At 36.7% G+C, this 26,419-nt stretch overlaps 1 long non-coding RNA gene across 1 annotated transcript in view; it reads right to left on the bottom strand.

Moving 5' to 3' along the window:
• The window catches only part of LOC148055789 (uncharacterized), a 76,114-nt gene extending 50,930 nt beyond the window's left edge, over positions 1-25,184 (bottom strand). The window contains exons 1-2 of the long non-coding RNA XR_015704784.1: positions 25,081-25,184; positions 10,317-10,428 (exon numbers count right to left, since the gene is read on the bottom strand). This is a non-coding gene — a long non-coding RNA (uncharacterized LOC148055789). The remainder of the gene's footprint in view (positions 1-10,316; positions 10,429-25,080) is intronic.
• Between the last annotated feature and the right edge of the window lie 1,235 nt (positions 25,185-26,419).

Raw genomic sequence — 26,419 nt, 5'->3', positions numbered from 1 at the left:
TCTCCCTCCATGTCTGAGTCCATGAGCAATTACAGATTAGGGACTCTGTTCTACCTCCTGTTCCACTAACCATGATTTATGTCAAGTTCAACTTAGTATCTTTGAAATTCTGTCTTCACGGAGACAAGGAAAGTGTTGAACAATGAGAACAATGATTAAGTCACACATTTGATGAAAAGTAGTATCTGAAACACTAGTATGTCTAAGAAAACATATCTGAAAATAGGTACAATTCTTCACTAACAGTTTTTTGGGGTACTTCTGTAAAATATTCTTTTTGTCAAGTCTGTCATCTTGTTAGAGCTTTCCCATACTCTCTGGACAGCCCAAGGGAAATATATCTCTTTGCAAGTACCATGGATTTATAAGAATCTGTAGCTATCTAGATTCCATCTTTCTAACTTGGTGAAGCAACTACATCACATCAGCCCAGAATCTGGCACAATGCAACATAAGATCCCAGGTTAACACTATAAATAACTCTAGCTGATCTTCCACACTTTGTTGGTATTCCACTAATAGTCTTGGCATTTGTTGGTTAACCGTCAAAGGAAAAGATCATTAATAAACTGCTGATGATTACTAATCTTATACAAATATTCTAAATGCGTAGTTAATTACTCTGTTTAAAAAAAGATTGTGTCACATATCTGCACCACGTATCTGGTGAGGCCGCACCTTGAATACTGTGTTCCGTTTTGGGCCCTCAATACAAGAAGGACATTGAGGTGCTGGAGCATGTCCAAAGAAGGGCAAGGAAGCGGGTGAAGGGTCTAGAGCACAAGTCTTATGAAGAGTGGCTGAGGGAATTGGAGTTGTTTAGTCTGGTGAAAAGGAAGCTCAGGGGAGACCTTATCGTTCTGAAAGGAGGTTGTAGCAAGGTGTAACAAGTGATAGGACTAGAGTAAAAAGCCTCAAGTTGCACCAGGGAAGGTTTAGGTTGGATATTAGGAAAACCTTCTTCACTGAAAGAGCAGTCAGGCACTGGAATAGGCTGCCCAAGGAATTGGTTGAGTCCCCATCCCTGGAGGTATTTAAAAGACACGTAGATGTGGTGTTTAGGGACATGGTTTAGTGGTGGACTTGGCAGTGCCAGGTTAACAGTTGGACTTGATGATCTTGAAGGTCTTTTCCAACCTAAACTGTTCTATGATTCTATGATTCTATGTATAGGTGTCAGTGAACATGGGCAATAAAAATGCACTGTTAAACCTTCTTTTCACAGGTTCCAATCAATGGCTAGTTTGCTTGCTGTATTCATAGAATTATTTTAGACTCATTCTCAGAATATGAACTCCATGTCTCTCACAGAGTCTAAGATAATTTTTTAAAAAAGTGAAATTGTATGTGTATTAAAATTAACCATATCCTCTCCCATATTTCTTGGTTTATTATAATTTTAAAATTGGAGGAAGTATAACTTGGTATTTGAAAATATAAAAACATTAATAAAAAACCCTCCTTATAGAGAATGAATATTCTGCATTGACTCAGTATTCAACGTATTCCTAGACTGTTTTGTATTCATGGAACGATAATAGTTTTACTTGCTAATATTGCAAAATAGACCTTAATCTAATGGATTCTCCCAATTGTCCACACTGGCCTGCATTGTCATTTCACAAGCAGAGCCTCTGGCAGTACAAGCGCTAAAATTAATTGTGCTCAAAGGCAATGTATACTTAGGCTACAATTATAGTTTCTCAGATTACCCAATGAGTAAATATTTACAAATAGTAAACAAACTAGTTTGTGTTTGCAGGACAGTATCAACATAAACCATAATTTAGGGCTATTTAAATCCAAGAGCTCTGATGTATTCTAGAGAACATACTTAGTGGTTAGTGAATTTGACAATGGACATTCTTCTGCCAGTGACTATGACTCATTGTTTTCACTCTAAGACAGAAGATTACAAGATTAAATAAATAAAATAAGTTATTGAGAAGCTCATTAGTGAGGAAACTTAGAAATGATTCTAGAAGAGACTTTGACTCCAGAAGTTTTCCTGCATGAATTATCAAGGTACCAACACTCTTGAGCAAGTTCACAGCCTTAAGTCAACTCTTTATGAAGACTTTATCTTAATAAGAGAAGTTAGGCAATTAGCTGTGAAGCGTAGCCATATATGTAATATTTCTGATAGAAAACAGAATGTATTCATCACTGAGATTTTAGAAAATTAAATTTCTTGGTCTCAGTGTTAAGGATAATTTTAGATACATCTCTTCCTGAAATGCATTTCAGCATATCTTATTGGTAAAATCCTTATTCTCCAGCCAATTGTCTTATAATCATAGGAAACAGTGTTGATAGGCTATGCTTAGGAGAGGTGAATTGTATTTAAACATTTGAAACAAGTTTTTTCATTAATGGAAAGTCCATAAAGAAATCAATTTCATTACCTAGCTGACTGTGACATTAGAAAGTTTTTGTCTCTTCCTTCTTTTCTTTAGCTTCTCTGTTAAAAAAGCCAATCTTCATAGGATTCCTCTGAGGAATGAGAGGGAGTTCATTTTTAAAACAAAACCTCTGGTGTCTGAATTTTCCATTTTACTACAAAGTAACTTTTCCTTCTTTGGAGGTATGTTATGTATAATGACCTATTCATTTTTAGTAACCATTCAGAAAGTACAAAAATTACCTTTGTCCATGCTTTGACTGAGAACTTCCCTTCCCTCACTAGAACTATACAGAAGCTGAGATATTCTCAGTGATCAAAAAAAAACCTATTGCAAAATGTTCCACATTGTCCATAATCTTCTATTGTTTATACATTTCTCCTTAAAATATACTAAAAACTTATATGACTCCAATCAAAGACCTTTGGTAGTTGCAGTCATCAAGCAAAAACCCTTCGCTCAGCCCCATTTGTGTGATTCCCAGTAAGAATCCAGCGAGGGAGAGGAAAAAAAAGTAGCAATAATCCTTGGTGGTGCAAATAGTTTCCCAGCAAGTCATTAGTTTAAATAAGATTGCATAAATTTATCTGATTTCTTCAATTAACTCACGTTCATAAAATAACAGAGGTGTAACAATACAAATTCAAATTTCCTAGTTTAGTGATCTCTGATTGTAATGAATGTGGACTGCAGTCATCTTGTTCATATGGACAAGAAAGAATGGATGGAAAATACATAGTGCATCCTCAGGTAGTTTTAGAAATGTATCACCTTCCCTCACCCTTTAGTCACAGCAGAGATATGCTTACATGCTTTGAGACAGACTAGAAAATTGAATTCAGACTATCCTTCATTTTTATTAACTTCTAGCAATGTTAATCAATAAAAAAATAACTGTTTATTCAAGGAACCTATTGGGAACTTGTGGGGCACATCCATGTTAACCTCCAGAAAAAAGTCAGGATTTTTCTTTTTTTTTTTCCTTTCTTTTTTCTGACTCTTATTCTAAGAGCTATAAACTAACATGACTAACAGATTTTTTTTTTAAAGTCCACCTACTGAAGTACTAATTCCTGCATTGTGTAAGCTTGTTGCAGAAGTTCCACTGTCATCTCCAGGAAAAGATCTGGTGCATTGTATTGGTGATGTGCATGCTTCCCTTATTTTTGATAGTGTCGTAATAAGCCTCATTGAAGAGACACACATTTACAGTAGAAAATCCCTCTGAAAAATGTAGATCCAAGCCAAGAAAAATTGGTATTGTAACCAATTTTACAAAAGCAGAAAATGACATCTTATTTCTTCACAAAAATTATTTCTTCTTGGCAGTATTATAATCTGCCTCTTTCATATAAAACACCTCTGCCTCTGGTCTTACATTTCCTGGAGTCAGCTGATTCCCTTGACATGTCTTTTTAACAGATGATTACAATCAGAATCTCATGTAATTCAGTAGCTGTTTTCAAAGAAGAAAGCTTAATCTAATAACTTCTTATTAAATTCTTAGCTCCTGTAGGAGTGTTTTTGAAGTATATTCAAGGTAAATAATTTCATTTTGGAACTCAGCTGCTGGTTACCCTCATCTTTCCTAATGAAAATTTATTTCAATGTAGCAGTAGATTCACTATTTGTTACATTTTGATGTTTTCTAAATGGGAGAATTTGTGTATGCATATTAAATTCTCAGCAGAGACTACATGATCTGAAACAAATTATTGCTTTCATAAATCAAAAGATTAACTCTTTTCTGCCTGAATATTAACTTTTAGAAGAGGAAAATATTTAAATGTGGTACAGTTGTTTAATAACTCAGTGAACTGTGAAAAGGACATTTTCATAGAAAGAATATATACTTACCAAGACTTCTTAAAAACCTTAATTTTAAGAAAAGAATAATCTTAAGTTTGCCAAAGTTTCTTATTAGATACACCAACTGTCCTTACTTAAAAAGATATAATTTCAAGGTTCCCAAGAGAAAATAGCTCTCTAGGAGCTAGGAATGGTACTTGCAGGAAGAAGTCATATTTGTATCAAGCCATTTATAATCACAATATGTAGACAGGCCAAGAATGAGAGAATGAAATCATTATCATAAGAAATCATTTTTCATAACTGAAATACTTAGTGACTTGATGAAGTCTCAGGGGTAATGAGATAGCTGGTTTCGGGTCTTTCAGAAAATCCTAAAATTCTGAGAACTGCTTTTCATTTTTTAACTGAAGTATATATATGTTTCTTCCTTTCTTCCTTCCTTTCTTCCTTTCCTTCTTTCTTTTCTTTTCTTTCTTTCATTTTCTTTCTTTCTCTTTCTTTCTGTCTTTCTGTCTTTCTTTCATCCCCAAATTTTCACTCTGAAATAAGAGTGGATTGGCAGGAAGTCAGGATGAAGCAGCTCTGAGAGCCATTGATGGGCTGGGACCCTTGGATCCAGGCAACTGCCCCCCAGGAAAGGGACCAGACAGCTCCAGAATTTTCAGAAATGTCCACTGTAGGGTTCTGTAGTTTTCTGCTGCAAAATGACACCTCCCATCCAAGGCTCCTAGTAAACCTGTGCAGAGCTTTGTGTACCTGTGACATCTCAGTCCCAGCCTTGTGCCCGGGGCTTCTCCCACCCTGCTCTGCAGGACTGCTGTTGCCTCACCTTGCCTCCTCCATATGCTGTCCACAGGAACTCCCTACAGCTCTGGACCTTCAAATGTTGGTGTGCCCCTAGCACTGTCCTGCAAATGCTGGCTTTGAAACTGGCAAGTTCTCCAGTGACCTTAAGAAATCACACCAATTGCTACCAGAATCCTGAAATTTTGTCATTAGAAGTTTGTTCAAAGAAGTATGTTTCCCTGAAACTTTAATTTTTATTTTTATTAAAAAAAACACACACCTCCTAGACAAACAGGGAAACTAACAAAACCACACCAAACAAGCAAATAAAATACCTGCAAACTTCTTAACCATCTGTGCCTGAACAGCCTGTGTCAGAAGCAGGACTTGGATCTGAAGTTCTGAGATCCAAGTCAGTGCTTTCGGTATAAGGATGTTGCTTCGTTTTGATGGACATTAAACAAACAGAAAATTCCCAAGAGGAAAAGTTGTTGAGGTACTGACAGTTAATTGATGCTGACTGTTCTCACTCCTCCAGCCCTCCCTCTTTCAAGCCTTTGGCTTTGTGCAAGCATCTTTTCCCCCACTTTGATTTGAAAGAAAAAAGTAATCAGCAAAAAATTCTGATTTCATGGAAAATGCTCTTCCAGTTAAGAACTGGAATTTATAGGTTAGACATTATATATTCCTGTGTTTATCAGTTCATTGCCCAGGATGTTATCTGTGTCTGCAGAGAGGTCCTTCTCAGATCTGTGGGCATACTCTCTGCAGTTCTGTGACTGCTGTTTCATGGCTCTGAACTGTCAAGTGTCAAGCACACCATGGAGTACCAGAACAGGTGGCCCTGGATAAGCCCACCCTCCAGAAAAAGAAAGTGCCATTGTATCAGACTCACAACTTTAAATGTGACAAAGAGCTGTGACAAAACAAAATTTTATTGTATTTGTAGTTATTTTTCTAAATACTTCAAAATCAAGAAAGTTCCATATGGCAACTGTCTTGGATAAATTAATGCTTTCTTTACAAAATACTTTCAGTGTTCAACTACTTATCATGGTTAGCATTTATCATCCTTCTATTTAAATACTTTAATGACCTTTAATCATGAAGGATATATATAAACTGATTGACTATTTAGTGTATAGTACTTGTAAACAAGTTGTGATTTCTACTCTAAATGCAATCAAAAAGAAAAAGAGATCGCTTAAATTTACTTTTAAACAATCATTATTTTTATCTGAATTTCATAATTTGAAAAATGTGAAGAGTAATTTCTCACATACTTTACACGAAATATGGAGAGGTAGACTAACATTTTAAAACACAGACTGTGTAACTGATGCAGCTACACCTTTTCAGGAAAAAAATATTATGCTTTTAGATCTAAATTCTCTTTAACTACACCAAGACTGATAGGTTACATTTGCTCTGTAGTCACTGTAGCAGACATTAATACAACCAGTGCTTGCTGTGTAGCCACAGCTGCAGAGACCGCAGAGTGGATTTCAAAGCTTTCCAAGTATTTGTGCACCTTCTCAGTCAGTTAAATCAGTGGACTGAGGTCTGTGCTTCCATGATGCCACTCAAGCTTCTGGCTTTATGTACACTAGCATGAGGGAGTAAACTCCAGTATGGCCTTCACTGTCTTTCAGGACCTCCACCTTACAGGTACTGGACGGGCAGAGGCCTGTAATATCTTCTTTGTTTAGAAAAAATTATGAAATTAAATGTTTCCTTTTAAAACACAATAATGTTCGGTTGTGGTCAGGTGTTTGAGCCAGTGGAGCTGTTACTGCAAACCCGTCCAAAAAACTTTCTAACACCGATTTGGCATTTAGAAAGTAAGCATTCTTTATTGCAGCGCTGGATGCACGGGGGATATCTCCACCTAGCATGCACACCATCATACAAACTACAGCACATTTATCAGGCTACATGATTAGTATAAGCCCACCTAAATTTACACTTATTGGTTAGTGATTAACATTTCATACACTATTGGTTTACTGTATTTAAATTAGCCTCACTTGCTATGTAAATTAGCATGCATGCTCCTTTCAGGTGTGGGGGGCAAATCTTTTCAGTCCTGAATTGAGTCAGTGGTAGCGATGTCCCCTTGCCGCATTTACCTTTCACCCAGTTTTTGCAGTTTTATCAAACTTCATGCTTCTCTGGCCACCCTCCAGCCTTTAGTGCCAAGATGTTCCCTTTTATCGGTCTCTTAGCTCTTCAATGCTACAGCTGTTAGTTTTCCACAGCTCATTACTTATACAAACACTTTCATATCTTTTAGCTCCCTCCCAAATTCCTTTCCCAAGGCACAAGTGGTTAGTAGTCTTACTAATTGGAAAATTACTGTTTCTGCTTAGCTTTAGAAACTATTTACAACAGCATGTCGGTTTGCGTGGTACATTCTGCATATGCATGCACCATGTGTGCACTATGTGTGGGTGCACACAGTGTCTGTGAGCACTCTACATCTATGTACATGATACCTTAACTAGGGTATCAGGGGAAAAAAACCACAAAAATACCATACATAATGGCACTCTGGGAGGATCGAGGTTTGTATTTACATGCTGGTTTTCCTGACATATGATCTTTCTTTAACTGCCATGCTCTGCTGTGCTGTCTTGCTTTGGGACTGGTTGTCTAATGTCAGGTCTCATTGTGCTGAATCCAGGAATGGAGCTACATCAGGTAAACAGAAAACAAGGGAAATCTTTAAGGAATATCTTTATCCTCTTTCAAATTTTGTATTCTTGCCTGCTTTACGCTTTTTTTCCTTATGTATCTCTTTGAAGGACTAGTCCTTCATTAATTTGTATTATGATCCCTGTTACAAATAAATAAGATAGATAGACAGGTTCTTTTAATATTTTTTTTCCCAAATAAAATCATATCTATATTTTATTTTTTTGTTGTTTGGGTTTGTTTTGTGGTTTTTGTTTGTTTGTTTTTTTCTGGAAAAAGGGTGCCATTGTCTTAGATTAAATGTTAAATGTTTACTCCCTTCTCAAGCCAAAAATCTGTGATCAAGGATACTCCTGACTTGCTGAATAACAGTTTGCATTAGTTCTTAACAGTATGCTCTATGTGCTAATAAAACATGTTTTCTGACACATTTGTCAAACTGAATCTGAATTACAGCTCCAACTTGCAGACACAGAGAGAGTGCATCCTGTTTCAGAACTGATGCGCAGCGGCTGAAGGTTTGATTTGTTTCCTGAGAAGACAATAAAAAGTCTGCTGATGTCAGTTACAGAAGGGCAGAAATCTCTAGAAATTCATTATTTAGGCATTAAACACTGAAAGCCTTAAAGTAGCAAAGCTACGTTACAAAGAGAGAGAGAAAAACATTGTTCTGCTATAACTATGTGGGAAAAATGCATAGAGACTTAATAGGGGAGTGTAATATGATTAAATAAATAGCATGAGTGTTTAAAATAATATTCAGGGAAGACAATGTTTTTTAAAAATTAATTTTCTGTATTTTCATGAATTTGAGTAACTAGAGGAACATACATGACTCTCACCTTCTACTTAGCATTTTGAAAAAAACTAAAGAACCCCCTCCCCAGTTTCAATTATATAGCGTATGGTTCCAGATATGACCACCTGTAAATAGATTAGTCCATTTACACAAAAAACACAGCTGCTGAGCCATTTTCATAGGTGTCAGTGTTGCATCCACTTTTGGTCACGTTATCTTAGTAAACTAACGGAGGCAGAGACTCAGACAATTACAGAGATGGTTGTAAGCAGCAATAATGTTGAATTCTACTGTAGGCCAGGGTTAATTTGCTGCTGCTGGAGCAAGAAGACAGCAGAGTAACGGGGCCTTGAATCTGAGTTATAATTGCCTCCTGAGGCTCAGCATGATATGGTTGTGTTCATCTTCCTCCATCAGATCATCAGAAGGAACAGGAAAACAGCAAAAATGTCTTCTTTAAGAGGATTGGTCCTAAGCCCTGTGTAACTAGGGAGCAGTTGTAAATAAAACTACTTGACAGTTTAATACTTTTGCTGGTAATACTTTTCAGCTTTTAAAAATCACTGAAACTATAGTAGCAGAGATTTACTACTTATCTGCTGTTAAAACATTTGCTCACAAAGACTTTTTGGATTTCCATTTCTTGATAAGTAAATAAAAATCTTCCACAGAATAGAATACAAATTAACTAACTTATTTCTCTGTTTCCTCTTTGGTGCCCTTAGCTTTCTTAGCCTTTGTTTTATTTATTTCATTTGCCGCCTTTTATTTTCCTTCCAAAAGTGTGACTTACTTGCAATTGGGTTGCATTTTAATTTTTACCTCAGTTTACATTTATATATCTTATATATTTCTAAATAAGTTAATTTTCTTCTTTTTTTTGTTTACTCTGTGGTTGGTTTGTTTTTTAGTTGAGGGGGTTTTTTTAGTACTCTGATGTTCCTAGCAGGCTGAACATCAGTGTGGCTTTATGTCATGAAGAAGAGAGAAGCAGAATACCCTAAGATTAATGTATACTATGGTACATTATTGTTTAAATGGCTGAGTCATTTCATGCAACCACGGATCTTGCATTTCTACATTTTACACCTTTAACCCAGTCCTTTTCACAAGTGTCCCCATCCATTTCTGTTTTAAAGATTCCCTGAAAACTCCAGCCCATTTCCACAAAGAAGGAAATTCGGATATTTAGTTCCTTCCTCCTTTCATTTCGTTCTGCATGTCATGAGATCTGATTAGGAACATTGCATATTTATCTTTGTTTGGCCCAACACAATTCTTGTATTTCTCTTTCATCAGGCATTTTGTGTATCCCTTATTTTTCTCTGAACCTAGCCAGGTTCACTAAGTAGTATATACAGAGGAGTTTGCATGCATTTCTAGTTTCTAACCCACTCCAGGTTCATAATTTCTGTTGTCACATGCAAGTTTGAGTACACTTCTTCCTTTAGCTGCTGTGTGATTTTCCCCTTAGCCATCTTTCTCTATCCTCTCCCTACACATGGAACAGGCTTTTACTTGGCTCCATTGCCCCCCCCCCTTAGCCCTGCAAAAGTGTTTTCCAGTCTCCTTCATGATCTAATAATTTTTCAATGTTTATTTTCCTTCTGTGAATGACATGATTTGAGGAATCGGTACACAACAAGTAATATGTTAAATCTATGCATTACAGGAAAATTTAATAGTTGAGATTTAAGACAGCACATATGTGCATGCATGAGCATATTTTTAAGGAACACAACTTACTACTGAATTAGCTCAGGATAAATAACTTTTCTAACAACATAAGGTTTCCAGGTGTCATATATCATAATGTACCATACCCAGCTTCCTCTCATTTGTCCTGTGCCTTCTGGAGTATTAAGTAACCTTGATGTACTCTGGAGATGATCTGGGTAGTTGTCCTCAGGGAGATGGCTGTGTGGGTGGTGGCGGCTGTGAATGAGAAGGGAAAGGAAAAGAGAAAGGAGTCTTCTCTCACTGAGGTCAGGCTCTGACCACTGGGTTTGTCTCAAAGAAGGTGTCACGCTGTGCTGCTGTCAGACCAGACCAGGCTTCCACAGGTACATCACTATCTCGATTATTACACTTCCTCCTCAAAGTCGTTTCAGCAGCAGAAAAAGATACTTCCTACCTATCACATACTGTAATGAATGCTTGACTGCTATAATTTCTAGCTCGTGTCACAAAGGAGATGGCAGTCATGTTTTTTTCACAGCTCCTTCCTTACTGATGCCATGCAAAAAGGCTAGTACCCATTTACTGCTTAGACTGCCCTACTCAACATAGTCACTGTGCCACTCTGGCAACCGGGCAAGAATGAAGCCATTCAGTGGCCACCTCCCTCATATCAGGGGAATCTGCAGCTACTGTCTAAGCACCTGCCATGTGGGAGAAGAATATGCACCTGAATATCTGAAGGGGAGACCTCTCAGATACTTTGTTCAAAAGTTATTGTGCTTCAACCAAAAAAAGACAAACATTTAAAAAAGCAAGGAAGTCCATCAGTGCTTAACAAGCTCACCTAATCAACAGTATTTTCTGTGTGCTCAGGGACTGTTTTGTTTAAGGTTTTACTTCTGCTCAGATTGTGAGATGACAGACAAAATTTCTCCTGACAGTGACAAAACCCTAGAAAACCTTTGCCATCCTTGCCATATATAACCCACAGAAATACCACGGTCTTGATTATGGTCCACCTTCAATATTAGTCAGTAGTGGAAGCCCACATGGGCACTAATGAAATTTTATACCAACTTGAATAGTTATTTCTGCTGTGATAACTCAGGCAGTAAAGTTAGAATTGATCTACTCTAACTTTAGCAATCAAAATGTCACATATTTAATCAAAGACAGCTTCCACTGTGGTCCCATTCCCATTGTTTCCTACTGATGTCAATGGAAAGACAAAGGCATCTCCAGAAGAAACTTTATCCCATCCTAAGACACCAGGGATAAATCAGGCTCCAGACATATATTTTCTTTAACTACAGAGGAGTCTAAGCCTAGACTAAACATTTAAGATCATATTAAGATAGCTAAAGTTAGATAAAATATATCCCATATATAATGAAAAATAACAGCTAAGGAATAATATCTTATTCATTATTATTCATTATTTTCTCAATTTTACCTATATATTAAAAAGGAATTCAATTTCATATGTTGATATAATGCAGTAATGAACTGTAATTGTACTAACTGTTCAGTGAATGTAACCTCTGTTTCTGTAAATAAGTATTATAAATTAACAAGTCCAATATAATTCATCAGTTTACTATGTAATACTTTAAATAAAGGAAAGTGTGTATGTTGATTGAATATGTTCATAGATTTTAGGATAATACTAAATAGAAATTCTAGGAATATTTTATAGGACTTTACATTAAGTGATTTTGGAATAAACCCTGAAGTTCTTCTAAGGCAAAAAAACAAAATGCCTGTTGTAATGACATCAATTCATCGTAACACTAAAAATTTCAACTCAGCTTCCACAAGTGTGGAATCTTTTCCAAGACATCTGAAAAGTATAAGCATTAGGGACTGGATCAATCTCTTAACAACAAACTGCATTTGAGCTAAGTTGTGAGAGTTCTTGCAGAACTACTGTATTATTTGTCCACAATTCATTACCAAGTGTAGCTCTTCACTCCAAAAGAAACATCAGAAATTGTTGTGTGAGACTAAATAAATTACTTATTTTGAGTTTTTTTGAGACCATGAGCTTAATGGTTATTGTACTTTTATTCCAGTTTCAAGTCTCCTCTTTGTTTGTCTGCCTATTTCTTTTGTTTGGTTATTGACATTGTTCTTCTGCCCAGACTGTTTCTGAAATTGCAATGTACTTTGCATTCTAAATCTTCCATATAGGATATATTTTACTTTTCCAACTTGAAGCTAATTGTTATTTTCTTTATTGTTTTACAGAAGAAGCTGAAGGCTGTTACTCTGTTCTGAATATCACCATATATATGAATAGATGGGATGATAAAATGTAGATACCTACATGTAAATTGATTACCCTGGATCACAGGGTGTCTCAAATGGTCTAGGTGTCATAGGTGACAACAAGCAGCAGATATTGGGCAGTATATGTAGGTGTGTATGAATGCCCCAGACTGAACTTTTGAACTCTCAAGCATAAACTTGGTACTTGCTAGCTGCAATTGGTATTAGCTAAATTGTGTATTTTGATAACATCTGGATTAAACAAAAGGGGCATGTCCTCAATCCTCCACTTAGAAAGGAGATGTGAGATAGAACCACAGGAGGTTGATCACATATTTTGCTTCTGTACATGGATTATAGGAAAACCAGGGACTTGGGGATCCAGAAAGAAGAGCTGGTGTTGAAAAAAAGGGTTCCTGAAAAGAAGCGATCTCAGTAAGACGAGGACCCAGAAAGAAGAAGGTGAAGATCCTGGCTGGAAGAAAGACCACAGAAGTGCAGAAAGATCTTGGAGATCAGGAAGGAGCATGGAAAAAAATGCCAGGAGGTGACCAGAGACCTCAACCAGTAATGCCCAAGACTGGTAGCTATGAGCAGCTGCACACCATTGATAAATTTCTCCCCAGCCTCCCTGGCCTGGCAGCAATCTCCCTGCTGAAAAGGGAATTCAAGATATAGAAAACATAATGCTGTAGGTGGCTGGGTAGGCAGGTGGAAGGAGAGTGAGTGAGTGTATGAGAATCAAGTAGATTAAAACCTCAAATTTTGGTTCTTAAATAAACACTATCCAGATCCAGTACATGTTGCCATTTATTCTGCCTCACCCGTGAACATAGGCAAGAGCCACTCTCCTTACACCTGGCCCCATTAATTCTATTCATTGTAAGAAGTCTGTATAGATCAAGGCAAATATGCAGTTTCCACACAGAATATCAATTAATTTATTAATTGAAGAAGGCTAATGGATATTTAATACTTTTGCACATATAAAACATAATTACCATAAAATGTCCAAAGCGTAATTTATGAAAAAATATTCATCATCTGAAAAGTAATAATTAGAAATCAGAAATCATTCACAGAAAAACTGCAAGAAACGCCAGCTTCCCTGCTTTGGTCTGTTGTAACATCCACGTCATGCACAGAAGGCACAATTGAACAAATGTTCCCTTGGTGGTAGTTTGCAGATGGCAGTGTAACCCCAATATGTGATTGTTTTAAATGAGAGAAAAGCCTAACATTCAAGATTTAAAAACAAATATAAAATACCAAGGTACTCAATACCTCATTTGCCTCAGTCTTTCCTGGTAAGAATGGCCTTCAGGAGTCACAGGCCACTGAGATTATCATAAAGTCTTGAGCAAGCAAAGCTTACCTTCAGTGGAGAAGGATCATGTTAAGAAACACATAAACAGACCAGACAAACAACTCCATGACATCTGATGATATGCACTAAAGGGTACTGAGGAAGCTGACCTATGTCATTGCAAGGCTACTCCTGATTATCTTGGAAAGGTCATGGTGACTGAAGGAGATTCCTGATAACTGGAAGAAAGAAAATTTCACTCCTATCTTCCAGAAGTGCAAGAGGGAGGATCTCAGAAACTATAGGTATGTTAGGGTCACTTCACCTGGGAAGGTGATCAAGCAAATCATCTTGTTTGTTTACAAACATATGAAGGACAATAAGATGACTGTGATTTTTAAAGGGAAAACCACATCTCACCAACCTGTTAGGCTTCAACAAGGAGATAACTAACTCAAAGCATGAGGGGAGAGTAATGGATGTTGTTTATTCAACTTTAGCAACCCTTTTGATGCTGTCCGACATAACACTCTCAAAGACAAATTGATGAAGCACAGGGTAAACTGGACAGTGAGGTGGACTGGAAACTGACTGAACTTCTGGTCATAAAGGATTGTAGCAGCAAAAAGTCTAGTCAGACGCCAGTAGAGGTTGGTACTGGAGCCAATACTGTTTAACATCTTCATTAGTCACCTGGATGATGGACCCAAGCACACTCATCACAAATTTGCTGATCGTATGAAACTGGGAGGAGTAATAGCTGATAAACCATGGTTGTGCTGCTATTCAGAGGGACCTCAACAGGCTGGAGAAATGGGCAAATGGGAATCTTATGAAGTTCAATAGTGAGAAGTGACAAGTCCTGCCCCTGGGAAGGAAAAACTCTATGCACCCGTACATGCTGTGGTCTGACTGGCTGGAAAGAAGCACTGCTGAGAAGGCCCCAGGGGTCCTGGTGGACACCAAGGTGAATGTGTCCTTGAGGCAAAGGCAACCAACGTTATCATGGGCTGCATTATGCAGAGCATTGCCAGCAGATCGAGGGAGCTGATACTTCCTCTCTACTCAGCCCTGGTGAGACACATCTGGACCACTGGGTTCAGATCTGGGCTTCCCAGTATCAAAGAGACATGGGCATACTGGAGAGAGTCCTGCCAAGGGCCACAAAGGTGACTAAAGGAACATCTTTCATATGAGAAGAGACTGGGAAAACCAGGATTGTTCAGCTTCAAGAAGCGAAAGCTCAGTGGGTATCTTATCAATGTGTACAAATACTTGTGGAGTAAAGACTGAGACTCCTCTCAGCGATGCTCAGTGATAGGACAAGAGACAACGGGCACAACAGAAATACAGGAAATTCTATTTAAATATAAGAAACAACCTCTATTATGGTGAGAGTGGTCAAATCAGGTCAAGTTTTCTCTGGAGCCTACATCCTTGGAGATAATCAGACCCCAACTGGACATGACCCTGAGCAACCTGCTGTAGCTGATGGTGCTCTGTGCAGGCTGGTTGGACTTGATATCTCCAGAGCTGCTTTCCAGTATCAGTTACCTTGTAAGTCTGTGATTCTGTGGGATAGTAACATATGAGGCACAACAGGATCAGATTTTTATTCATTCTGTGCCTTTTATCAAAACCCACAGTAATATGGAATAGAAAACAACAATTTTTTACTGCATGAACTCTTGGTTCCAATACAGTAAGTAGTGAATATAATTCTTTTAACTGAATAACATACAATGGTTTGAAAACTTAAAGAAAAGAAATAATTATCTTCTTTCACAGTTTTTGAATAGGGCTTTTAACTCAGACAGAACTCTCAAAGTTCAACCTCTGTTTCATCTGACAGAACCTTTCCACTGGGGTATAGTGTAAATGATCTGATTCATCAAGTGTAGTTCTCTCTCCTGGCCTTTTCTATGCAGCCTTTTAAGAGCCAGTTTCCATTTCCTAGTGTTTCAAACTTGTACACATCTATTTTTTGTAAAAAATCTCACTTCTGCCACTAGGGGATCCGTGTTAACTCCTATTGACTTTGATGATAATTTGACACACTTCAATTGTTCAGTCTCAGCAAGACATATTTCTTTTCTCTCTACCATGTCCATGGCAAGAGCTAGTTAATTAAAAAAAAAAAAAAAAAAGGGGGAGTATCTTTTCTTTTATCTTTTTAGTTTATTTCAGAGATAACTTCGACACTAGTAGCATTCCAGAACTAGCCCTCTGCCTTTAAACATTTATTTCTTTATTTTTACAAATGTAACCCTGAATATTTTGAGTAAGCCTAGAGAAAAAAATTATCATGTGTTCTTGTCATCATAAATGTAAAACTCTCTTACTCAGTATGTTGAAGACCTGACATACGTCAGCCAATTTGTCTATTAATTTTCAATAAAAAGTTGTCACTTCTATAATTTTGCAGAATTATCACAATGATTTCACATTTTCCTTGTGTTGTTTTCTAAAAGGTAAGAATATTGCTTAACATCACTAAACATTTTCTGGTATATGACTTATACACTGTACATATGTGAGTATACCAAAATATTGTAGCTGCAGAGAGAAACTTTTCTGACAAATAATGAAGTTTCTTTAGTTTCACAGACCTGATAAACAATATGGTAATTGTACTGGGCATAAGCCTTCAATCAGCGTTTGCTACAAGCTCTACTTTTAAAGTTTTGCCAGACACTCAAGCAATTAATCACTGGTATTCATGTGAGAAAATATTCAGAAGGTTGCAGAAGATACCTGTAGATAGGTAAATTTTATATGAAAAGTGAAAAATCTTTTTGAATATGAGGGTATAATTAAAAATTTCCAGCTTTTTATACTCAACATTTTGTCCAAGCAAAAATAGCTCTTATTCTATCTGCAAAGGAGATTAGATTAAATAGTCTTCATTATAGCCCTGCTCAACCTTGTCTTAAACATGCAGTGTAAATCAATCAGGAGGCTTTCAGCTAAAAAACTTTATTTAAACTATAATGTAATTTGCATGAGAACAATTTTATATGTCATTTAATCTATCCCTATATGCAGCTGGTGCAGTTTCTTTCCAAATTTACTTATTTTAGGGTATATATTTAGTCATTTAACTCTTTCAGCCTATTGCTGAACAACTTCTTTATTAAAAAGGATAAGGCGATGAAAAAGAGATAATAAATGCAGAAGACAATGAAGCGGTCCATTACAAAGAAAGGCCATCAATAATGGATATACCTTCAGACTGACAATTCTGTGAATATTGATGAATGTTAGCAACAAAGATTGAAGATGAAATACCAAGTAATGCTGATATCAGACTCAATGTTCAGTGCAACATCATCAGCAGCAAGTGGGATTAAGATGGTCCCACCCAGTCAGATGTCCCTGAGCAGTCACTCAACTCTGTTGATTTAGCAGTCATGCTCTTAGCCAGATTAGTGATATAAACTGGGTTAAAAGAGGGTCCTCCTTCCTTCCCTCTTTTTCATTTTTCGTTGATGCATCTGCAGGCAGATGCTCAGGAGTGGCCACCTTCCTTTTCCTCCTCATATACATAACTAATTTTATGGTTCACTGCTTCTATCTGTGTAAAAGGAAAGACCTTACAACAATTTTGAAGCAAAGAACCTGAAAAGAAACATAATGGACTTGATTCATCCCACCTGAATTAGTCACAAGACTAAGTTAGAGGTCTGTTTGCCAAAGCTCAGTTTGTAGCAATGGCAAGAGGTAAATGGCTTTAAGGAAACACTCAGCTCTTGGTGGGCTGAATAGCCCTTTAGAAATGCCTGCCTCTCATCAATGACTGTTTGCCTAGAGTTACTGAAAAAAACCACTCTTTATTTTGTTCATTTTCCCCCAAATTGCACAGAAAAGAAAAGGAAAAAAAGAAGTCTGATATTAAATACTGTGAACTGTAAAAGCTATTTCCAACCAGCTAGAGACAGCCCAGGATAAATCTAAATCTGCAATAGGTATCCCTTTCCTCTCTTGTCCTTTCTATAAATGAATAACCTCTCTCTTTTTTTCTCTTTTTTCTTTCTTCTTTTTTTTAATGTGAAAAACCAGCTTAAGCTTAGCCACAAAAGATGGTTTGAACTCCTGTTTCTTTCCCAAGAGAGAAGAATTAAAGGTTTCTTTTGTTCTTATTGGATCAACTGTCTAGCATCAAATCATCAGAATCTCCCTTCTAGTGACAGTAGATTCATTATCCAAAATCAGTGGTAGATGTCCTCAGGTTTCTGTCTCTTTCTACAGGCTACTGATCTTGAGCTTATTATTGCATGTGTGAAAATTCAGAAGACCAAGTTTTTGTCTCACTTTGAAAGACTGAAGATGCTTAATTTGAAGTATTTTAATTGTCCATGCATGACCAGAGCTAGCTGATTAAAATGTTTCTTCAGGGTTTTCTTGAACATTCATATTAAATATATTTTGCTACTATTTTAATCCTGTATTTCAAAATGCTTAACTAATTTATCTAATGTTAATTTGAGATGCCCAGTAGTATGCAAACTAATTGGAAAGTACATTTGTAATACTGGGGAAAATATTTCTTTTGCCTATCTTATATATAGCAGCACATTAATAAAGAGGAGGGAGAGGGATGAAATAGGAAAGGAATAGATTCTTTTAAAAAAGAAGAAAAGAATTAGTTGAAACTGGGGAAGAAAATGAAAAGGGTACTGGAAATGTAGTGTTCATTTGAGGGGAAAGAAAGCAAGAGCTAAAATGAGAGGTAATATATGACCAGAGACTTTCTTCAGACAGCTTTTACTATTCACTGACTCCCTATAAATTTTATTCTGATTTTTAGCAATGAGTAGTCAACATGTTCTGAGCTAATGTCCTTCTCTTGACTTGTCAGTTAGCCAATAATGTCTTGATTTTAAATGCTTTCCAAACTGGTGCATGCAGTAAGGTAAATTAAAGTAAGTTGAGATGAGATGTCATCCACATTCATTTTCCAGCTTCTGCTTTGCCTTGATAAAAGGGGAAAAAAAAATTAAAAGGGTCAAAACCAAGGACAAGTGAATTTTAAATGCCCTGTTTTGAGGCTAAAGTATGAACACTTTAAATTAAGATAAAACTATGTGTAGTACTGAAGAAATAGGTTAAATCTTTAACCTTGTGCAGTGCAGGGATGGATATAACATATAGCACATTTTTCCAAGTCATCTTGTCAAAAATATCTGTTCCATAGTATTAACATAGTAGAAGTTGCTCATAAATATCGTGATCTTAAGTTCACATCAAGAGGCACAAAATATAATTTAAAAGTTTCCTCTTGTTCTTTCCAAGTAGGGGACAGTCTGTCCTCTCACTTTGGGACACTTACGTCCAAAAAGGAAGTATTTTTTGTTATGGTACTTCTGGAAATTGGAAGACAGAATACACTTAAAAAAGCAAGGTAGTTAATAATAGGAACCAAGGAACCGAAGAACCTGCAGAAAAAAATGCAACTTCATAATCCTTTCTCTTAGGAATAGAGATGTGTAATTTATAATGGTTGAGGCTGATTGATAACAGAGTTATCAGAGCAAGCCTTGATGATTGCTTATTTTTTCTTTGACTTGTAAGCCAGAATAGCTAATACAGGTGGCAGTTTCAAAAAACACTTGTGCTCAGCTAGTGTACCTGAGGCTGTGGCAGCTGTTAGAATATTCAATAAATTGGAGGGAAGACAGGTCTAGGGGAGCTTGTTGATTTTCAAGGGTTGCTTCTTCCAAGCTCAAGAATGATCCACCTCCGCAGGTGCAGGAAGTCAAATAAAGGTGGCAGGAAGCCTGCATGGGTGAGCAAGGAGCTCCTGATTAAACTGAAGCATAAAAAGGAAACATGCAGGAGATGCAAGCAGAGACAGATGACCCAAGAGGAATATAGAGACACTGTCTGAGCATGCAGGGATGGGCTTAGGGAAGCCAAAGCCCATCTGGACTTGAATCTGCTGAGGGATGTGAAGGTCAACAAGAAGGGCTTCTACAGGTACAACAGCAGCAAAAGGAAAACTAGAGAAAATGAGGGCCAGCTGCTGAAGGGGACCTGGTGGCACGTGACATGGAGAAGGTTGAAGTACTTAATGGCTTCTTTATTTCAGTCTTTCCATGGTAAGACTGGCCTTCAGGAATCAAGTAGATTTAAGATGTGATGTTTGCCATATACAGTCACAAGCTGTGTCGACAGGAAGTTGTGTGTAAAGGTAGCATGTATGTTTGTTAAATGCCACATTAATGGGGATATTTAATACATGCTTATGTGATCTTCTGTGTCTGCCTGTCTCTGAGCACATTCATTTTTTTTCTTTTTTTCTAAAGGCAATCTCTAATTCACACATAAATTCTTCAGAACCAGGTAGAGGAAATTCATGAAAAGTCAGATAATGTGAAGCAGACTGGAGGAACAGTAGAATTCTTTTCAAAGCTAAATGTCCTGAATACCCAAATCCAGACATGAAAAGATGTATGTTACTAATATGTCTTCCCTTTCCCTTTTGTCTTTCAAATTTTCACAGAAGCAAAGGAAGACGCAGAAAGGGCTACTTTTTCTTCCACACAGATACAACTTGGCACAGATTCATCACATGTCTAGGTATCAAACTGATGTGCTTAAGTTAGGACTGTCATTGCCCATCTTCTTTCAACATTCAGCAGAGTATAGTGAACTCTAGAGATCTGATTCACCTGCTGACACTGCCCATTTATCTCCTTTGTTAAGCAACTTTTAAAATTAGACCTCTCATAAAGTTGCTGGAAGTTAGAAAGTGTGCAACTAGGCTTAGCTGCCCATAACTCAATTAAAAGCAGTCCTAAAGCTTGACAGTTTAATGCTTTTCATTTGTTTTTATTCTAGTGATATTCTTACCCTCATCATAAACACATGAATGCTGCACCTGCTCCCAGCTAGCAAGGTTCCCTTTACATAGCTAACTGGAAGAAAACCTCACTGTCTGAGAAATTAACATGTTAGGGAAGTGAAAAAATCTTTCAGAGTAATGCTGGCATCCAGCTGGCTGCCAGAAAATTACCTGGAGCAATGTAGAGAGGCTCTAGCAGACGAACTTGTGTACTGGATTAATGACCTGTGAGTGTTAGTAGCTCCTCAAATGCTGTTGCCTGAATGACAGCAACTTTTGTAAAAGTCACCTCAGTTAAGTGACTCATATCTGCAGCATTCCAGTCTGCAACAGCTTCCATCCTCTTTTCAGATTGATTTGTAGTCTAAAATGATCAAGCTCCTTTAAAGCTTCTTTATAGGAATGTAAAGTGCATCTGAGCGCTCAGACTAGGTCAGTGCCCTCAATTGCCAAAGTTCGATGGAAAGTTAAGAGCAGGTGTTGGGTCACTGTCAGCACATAGCAAGAAAATTGGATCTTTGGCACTGAGAAGGAGAAATAAACCATCGGTGATGTCATTAAACCTACTAATATAGCCATAAATACACATTCTACTTAACTATAAGAGAAGAATTGCAAGACAAAATTGTAGATCAGTTCTAGCGTTAATATTGCCTTGTACTGCCCACAGTCTCATTGCTTCAATTTTATATTGTTATTCAGTTAACTAGACTCCAGCTCACAGATGTGATCACTACCTGAGGTATGTCTAAATTCTTCCATCACAACCATCAGCTTAAACTTTTATGGAATAAATTGCTGCATCATCTTGTGGTCTTGAACCCCCTGCATAAACCATGTGCTTCTACATCACCTGAAAAACTTGCTGGTAGGGAGAAACAGGAAATTAGCCTGTATGTATTAAGTACCTTTTCTTTAACATCTCAGTATCACACATAAGCTGTAGTTAAACATGGTAATGCAAGAGTTAATTAATTTAATTTCTTTTACTTTCCAAAACATAACTCAGTCTTGTCTCTGTCATTCACCTCTGTCATTCTCATATTCTGACAACATCAGATACGGCAGTGGTTTATGACAACCAACTTGCCTACGGTGAAACTACTGCATTTTTCTCTCATCTTTTTGCATAGTTCTCTGCAAGTAGCTTAACTTTCTTTGCATAATATTTGTTTCTGTTTAACCTACCTAGATATGCAAATAACTTGATAAAAGTGTAAGCCCAAACTATTTCAAGTAGTTCCTAAAAGTATTTCAGTACTATCACCCTGACACGCAGATGATAATTATACAGTGCGCATCGATTTTCAGAGCCTTAGTACTTTCTATTTCTGACACTTCTCTCTGTACATATATCAGGCTTTCTCCATGGTAGGAGCACATCTCTATCATAAATGGATGCATTTAATCTTTTCTCTAGCCTCTTTATGCTCTCACCAGCATATCAAATACTTTAAATTTTATATGAATTTACCGGTCTGATTAGGAGATCTTAAAAGGGGAATGATTTAACCATCCTCCAAACTGACTTTTGTAATACAAATTAAATGTGTTAAAATGCTTGGATGAAAGGTCTAATCACACATATAGGACATCCTTATTATGGTAAATTCTATTTGTTTTTCAATGTCAGACAAGATCTCTAAATATGATAGCAGTTTTTGGTTTGTGGGGTCGCCTCCTTTGTGAAATGTATATGATTATTTATCAGTCTTGACCTGGGTGAAATTTGTCATTGTGATCAACTGATTCCTTAGTCCTTTCTCAGTTATACAAATATGTAGTTCATGGATTTTGTTTGTATTATATGTGTCTACAACAGTCCTACACAGAGAAATCTATGTTACCATAGCCACATTAAACTTGAGTGTCTGTCTAGGATTCCTCCATAAATACTAATTTGAAATAAAAATCTGAAACAGTAATGTTAAGGTAAAATAATGTTAATTTTTTAGTAAAATTTAAATGTATTTGGGAGGAGGAATAAACACCCCATACTTGTGTCATATCTGGTGCTTTTCTTGTAGAAAACTGTGCTTTTGCTGCAAAAATTATACATTATTTTGCAAAAATGGTGAACTTGCTTGCTAAGCAAATGATATATAGTAGATGACTTTATTTCCATCCTCTTATACAAAACATCCTTTGCTTGCAGAAAAGGCAACTTGAATAAACAATAATAAACAACAATAGGTAGGATGTTAATGCTTATAAATAAAAATTTGGTTTTCCTCTACATTTTTTTTTAATGTAAACAAATTTTAAGTCTTAGATTAAAATGAATGTTAGCAATTTAAGTGAACAGGGCTATGATTCTCACAAATACTGTAATGTGTCCCATTCATATGATGCATGTTTACTAAAGTAGAAAGAGTAGAAAGAGTAGAAAGACAGTCTTATCTCCTCAAGAGCTAATGATCTAATATACAGGACAAATTTTGAATAAAAGAGGAATTAATTTTTTTTTTTTTTTTCCCCCCAGGATTAGCCACCACGTTGCTGCTAGAATGAAAATTACTGTCCAAGTGTTCGAAGTCCGATCCTATGTCTTCCCTTGGTGGACTAGGGATCATGGAAAGAGGCAGTACAGTACTTCTGTGTCTAAAATACCAGTATGACCAGAGCTGTTTTTTCATTTCTGATGGAGTCTTTTTTTAAAGAGAAATATGTTCCAGCTAGAGTGCCATTTCTCAGAACTGCCAACTGTCTAAATGTATGACTGAGACTTTTTGTAATAGTTTTATCTTGTGATTCCCTGTTGCAGGGATTTATTGATTAACATAAATTCTGTTATGTAATTACCCTGCTACTAAAACACACTACATCAGTCTCTGTCTCTTACGTTGGAGCTGCTCCATTTTAAAGAAATATATATTCACTGGGCCAGAACAAATGAGTGATTGCCTCTATACACCAGTGATTAAGGCACTTGCTTGGGAAATATGAGTCAGATTGAAGTTGTGGCTCCAATTGTTATTTATACAAAGTGGAACAGCTCCAGCCTGTCCTTTAACTTTCAGCAGCTTAGGTAGGTTGCATGTCACTTACGCATACTTGAATCCGAGTTCTAAATCAGGCTGATAAGGAATAACTTGACACTGTGTGTCTTGTAACCCAGGGACAATTGGACATATTGGGAGAGGAGGAGTCAGTACTTTTCTACTAAATTAACCAAAGCAACATGTGTTCCAGCAATTTCCAAAATATAAAGAAACATAATGAAATTAAATCTTTCATTAAACTGCATTTGATCTCTCTCCACAAGAGCTATACATTGCTTAAAAAAGTTGTAGTTAATACTACCTTGGAGAAATATTTTTTCATTACAAGAATGTTCCTTGAGTCCCTTATGTAATTAAAATATATACATTTATAAAAGTGGATGTATACTAATTACTAAAAATTTTCTACTCATAACCTGTCCAGAAAAATGATTGAACATTACTACAAAAACACTCAGAAAAGTGGAACTTTACTGTACAGCTATTGCAGGTATAGCCTTCTTCAGATTGCATGCAGTTCTCTCTTGTATGATGTTGCACAAGTGCTTATGATGGCTAATGTGGGTGAGCAAACAGATGTTTGGCTATTTAAATGATACTGCAATTTGATTGGTAGTACAATATAAAATGTATAATAATATATATATTTACAGATAATTACATATATATTTGTATATATAATTCTATTGTGAAGTCTTTGAAAGGTGCTTTTTTTCATGAGTTCCTTTTTTTTGGGGGGGGGGGGGGGAAGAACTAGTAGAGTTACCTGTGATGGAAATAGTCTGCCTTAAAGATGACTTAAGACATCTATAAAATAAACATATACCTGAGCACATTATCTGTTTCAGAGAGTGGTCAATAGAAGGAAATAAGAGTATCTAGTGTTCAATTTCTATGACCTATTTTAGGCCTGAATACTAAGGCAAGATAAATCACAGCCTGAAAATAGCTATTTCTTTTCTTTTGTTATAAAGCAGCTCTAGATGGCTAGTTAAGGGCATGCCTGTGCTGTAAACTGCAGTTAAGATGAAACAAACTCTCTCTACCCTGGCAAAAATAACTGTACAGAGAAGTTTGTTTTTCATTACTCCCATTTTGTTTTAATAGTTTCATAGTGTTAGTTTAATACATCTAAGTGATTCTGTCTGCTGACTAGATATACAAAGTTTTATATACAGTGCACTAAACTATATCACAGTTATTGCTATTTAATTGCAGATACCTCCTTTATTTTGGAAAACAGGATCCATGATAATCTAGTCTACTATTATATTTAGCTGGCAGGGGTTATGTTGCAGAGGTGCACAAAGTCAAATTAGGCAGGTGATGTAACCCAAAATAATATTTATTCTAATCAAAAGTGTTGGGTACTCCAACGAACATTAGCAAACCCCACGTTCAAGATGATAATGGGAATTTAATACTACACAGCAGACTTAAGGATTCTTAAGCTTCAGAATGATGACTCAAAATGCACAATCACTCACCTAATAAGGAGAGGACTCTCAGCCTTGAGGAGTTACCTTGGTTGGGGTCCTGACCCAAGGGGAGAGTCCCCAGCTGCAGACCCGCTGCTCTGAGGAGGACTGACTCCATTTGCCCTCTGGCAGGACTCTATTTATACCCTAGTCGAATCTGACCTGTGGTCATATATGGTCATATCAGTACCTACTGGCCAAGGGCTCTACCTACCAGCGACTGTGTACAAGACAACAGCCACAGTAGGGCAATAAGGGTGCAAAAAGTAAAGGTGCACAGCAGGCTCTATGTTTCTACAGTTGGAAAGCCCTGGTCTTTATCAGGGCGGGTGCATCTACCACAGGTTATTAAGAAAGAATTAACTTCTCAAAGACTATGTACTTTTCAGGCATGGTTCTCTCTATCAACAGGACCTTTTACATTTCATTTTCAAAAAGTAATTTATTGAAAATAATCAATATCTTTAAAGATTTCTGTTGCCTTATCTGAAGGCTAATATTTCAAATTCTAGCAGGAAAGGTGTTAACTAATATTTAAGCTGAAGATCTGTTTGATATTACTGAATTAAAAGACTTGAGCCACTGCACAGAAACATGTCTGCATGCAGAGACATCTGTTTGTTGTATTCAGAGGCAGACAGTTTATTTGTAAACTCCTACTGTACTTTTTTTGAGCCTCAGAAATTACAGTCTTCAACCTGCCATTCTCTTACTTTAGACAACTAGTTTCTCAAGACAATGTGTCTTGCATGCTTACTATGTCTGACTTCAACAGCTAGTTAATAATCCACAGATTCTGAATTTTATTGTTGTTAATGAGCTATACTAGAATATGGCTTTTTGGAAAGCAAAATGTTTTTATACACCTTTTTGATTTCAATTCAGTCGTAACTGTTTGAAATGTCAACAAGAAAGCTACATAGCAGCTCCCCAAATAAAAACATCCCACTACACACTTGAAAGACAGCAGGACAATTTTCGATCCTTGAAGATTGTCTTTATATAGCACAATCGCAGTTGTCAACATTGTGTTTCAACATGTCAAAGGAAAGTTAAATACTTAAAAAGGAACAGTTAAAGTAGACATAGAAGGTTGATAAGAGTATCTCTATAAGGGCAATGTTTTCTAGAAATCTTCTATTATACTTTCCCAAATGATTTAAGGTGTTTAGAACAGACTAATCAAGCAAAGACTGTCTCGCTCATAATGCTCTTTTGATATGATTATTATGGAACAGAAAGATTTCAAGGAACAAAGATCATTCATTTATCCAGTGGTTCATGAAGGGGTGCCAATTTTTCTTCCTTGTGTAAAATACTTGTTACTCTGCCACTTGGTGTGACACAT

This window comes from Nipponia nippon, unplaced genomic scaffold (assembly GCF_047370975.1).
Source record: "Nipponia nippon isolate SJK-2023a ecotype South Korea unplaced genomic scaffold, ASM4737097v1 scaffold_2, whole genome shotgun sequence".
Classification (NCBI taxonomy): Eukaryota; Metazoa; Chordata; class Aves; order Pelecaniformes; family Threskiornithidae; genus Nipponia; species Nipponia nippon.
The sequence above is the reverse complement of the archived record's forward strand: the minus strand, read 5'-3'. Positions and strand labels throughout refer to the sequence as shown.